The 3,002-nt window shown below is 54.5% G+C and overlaps 1 pseudogene; it reads left to right on the top strand.

Annotated features, from left to right (window-relative positions):
- Nucleotides 1-213: 213 nt before the first annotated feature.
- On the top strand, nucleotides 214-827 carry LOC144100324 (uncharacterized; annotated as a pseudogene).
- The last annotated feature ends 2,175 nt before the right edge of the window (nucleotides 828-3,002 follow it).

Here is a 3,002-nt window from a genome sequence, read left to right as displayed (position 1 = left end):
GCAAGTGGAGGCGCTTCAGCGAGCTTTTTTGCCCGCAAGGACTCCCTAGGCCGCCCAGACGTGAAGCTGCCGAGGTCAGCTGTGCTGTACCTCACCTTCTGCATGTCGAAGGAAATATCGATGACGGTCGCCAGAGAAATGCAGAACGGGGAGGTATCGAAGCAGGCCTGCACCGACTGGACGAACTACGTCCGCGAGGTCTGCTGTGCTGAGCTGTCGCAGCAGCCCCCCATGGGTGGACCTGGCGAAGTGGTGCAGGTAGACGAGTGTCTCATGCGGGGAAAGCGCAAAGCCAACCGCGGCCGGCTTTTGGCAGGCGACAACGTGCCAGCGCACCGCCAGAATAACTACGGCGGCGTGGTGGACCGTGGGTGTTCGGTATGATCTGGGAGGCGACCAAGGAATTGCGCCTCTTCAAGGTCGACCGGCGTGACGCGGCGACTCTGGGGGCCATCATCGCCGCCAACGTTAAGCCGGGGACCACCATCGTCAGCGACGAGTGGGCGGCGTACCAATGTGTGCCGGGGTTGCTCGACGGCAACGGGGTCAACATGAACTTGGTTCACCGGACCGTGAACCACTCACAGTTTTTCGTTGATCCCGTTACCGGCGCTCATACACAGAGCATCGAGAGCTCATGGCAGAAGGCCAAGGCCCGGCTCATAAGAAGCGGTCGGAAACTTACGCCGCAGCTCACGGAGACGTACCTGGGCTGGCTTTGGTGGCAGTCAATCAACGGGAGGAAGCGCTGCCATGACCCGTTCCTTCGGCTGATGGAGGCCATCGCCAGGCACTACCCTATGTGAAGAGGACCTCTGTCATCTCTATCTGCACTGCTCGAGACCTTAAAGCTGCTTTGCCAGCTTTTTTTCTTTTCACGGTCCCTCTGGGGGCCAGCAAACGAGCCTTGGCAGAGCTAGCACGGGGCGTGCCACTGTCTCTCTCCCGAGTAACCCTCTCTCTAAACCGAGTCTGCTATGTGCAGGAACCGGTGCTTGAACTGCTCTTGTTTTTTAATAAAGAGTTCACCATCGCCACTGTGCACTCGGGTAATTTCTTTTGCATTGCCACACGCAAGTACCCGTGCATAATGCTGAAGGAAACTTGTAGGTGCAGGAAACGCGCCCGATTAAGACTGTTACGCGTTATTGCGCGACAGAAAGCAGCGAAAGCGCGCCGTGGTAGAAACACGCGGAGTAGATGCCCTCAAATCAGACTTATCGTCCTACGGAGGACGATTATGTGGTTCCTTGACGGCTGAACATGGTCATTTCACGAAGGAAATGTTTTCAGTCAAAAATTGGGAACCAGGAAGACGTCGTTACAGTATATACACGTTAACAATCGCTTTGTTTGCACGAAACAACCGCAAGGCCGCGTGGAAGGCACGCGCATGATTAAAACTTTTACTCATGTTATTACGCGATAAATCCGCCCAAAGAGGAAAAAGGCGCGGGAAGTGACCCGTGTCCCTGCCGCGGAAAGCGAGAGGAGTGGGTGAAACGAATTTGGCTTTGGTTTGTTTAGCTTTGATTAAACCTGGAGTGACGCGAGAGTCAGATCTGGCCGAGTGGGACTCGCTCTGTCGAATTGCAAAGTTAGTCTTTAGCTGCTGCTTTTCGCAGGGCGTGCCTTCATCTTCGTTCCTGGATGCGGATTCACTCTCTCCGCTCCGCCCCGCCCCCCCCTCACTTGGCACGGCGCATGCGGAAAGCTGTTGCAGCTTGGTTTCGCTGGCGCGCCCACGCCGCCGGCACCAGCAGCCCCCCACAACACCACCGCTGCATCGCCCTCCACCTCCTCAACCACAACGGCTGATCCTAACCCCTACCGACCATCACCGTGGTGCCATCGTCGGATGGTGTCGTCTTTCTTACTTACGGTCCGCCAAACCAAGCGCCTCGTCCGTTCCTAAAGGCTATTCCTTGTGAACCAGACACTAGGGAGTTCTTGTGAGCTTACGAAGGCCAACAGGTGGCCGCAATGGGCATTCAAACCCCCACAACCCCAGAAAAATTCTCAGTCAAATCTCTCGGCACAACCGCGCTTGTCCCGCCCGTTCCTGGGGCCACAGTCCTGCCTTCTGGTAGAATCACAGCTGGGGCTCGACCTCCGGCCATCCCCCCTCCTATAACAGTCACAACCCAAGCAGAGCGGGAGGCTCCCCCCCCCCCCCGCCCTCCCTGATCAGAAAAATTCGTTTCATCCCAACTACATCATCCGAGTGGAATCACTTGCCAGCAGATGTGGCACTCACCAACGATCTCGAGAATTTCAAGAAAAAGTTAAGCGCCTTCCTTTCTTGTTCATGATATGTGTGCCCTTCGGTGCGCAGTCCCACATGAACTCTGTTTTGTTGATTTGTAGTCTTGTGATTTGTTCTTGTTTTCTTTCTTCGTATTTTTTTCTCCAGCTTTCCGTGGATGTGCACAATTCCTGATACATGTACAACTCAGAGCAGTGCAGTATGTATGCTGTAACCCATGAACGTATTTTAATTTCCTGTTATCTGTGTTTCTTGTTCCACTCCCCTCAATAATGCCCGCGCTGGGCCATGAGGGTATTTGAAATAAATAAATAAATATGAAACAGAGCAAGCCTTTTCGCCTTGTACTGAACCGTGAGACGGAAAACGACTTACCTTAAAGTGGCTGGGTCCCCTCGTGGCTTGGGTCCAGGCAACACCGCGTCCGACTCTCAACAGTACCATAATGTCTCCAGCACCATAATTTACGTGGCCTCTCGCTTGCGTTGGGACAGCACTCACCTCTTCCGGCTCCTCAAGTCCACCGGTGAGCACAATTCAAAAGGTTAATCCGCGGTGTTGCCCACATCAACGGAAACGGGCTTCATCGTCACCTGGGCACGGGACGCCATCATACTTTTCCAGAGCAACCGACGCGTCTCCGCTTTGTTCCACGACATGCTGTTTTCTTCGCGAAGAGTCGTCCTCAGTAAAGCGGGGATGCGTCGGGAATGAAGTTTCCAAGAGCACAAGAGCA

The sequence above is a fragment of the Amblyomma americanum genome, chromosome 8 (genome assembly GCF_052857255.1).
Source record: "Amblyomma americanum isolate KBUSLIRL-KWMA chromosome 8, ASM5285725v1, whole genome shotgun sequence".
NCBI classification, from domain to species: domain Eukaryota; kingdom Metazoa; phylum Arthropoda; class Arachnida; order Ixodida; family Ixodidae; genus Amblyomma; species Amblyomma americanum.
This window is presented reverse-complemented; position numbering and strand designations above follow the sequence as displayed.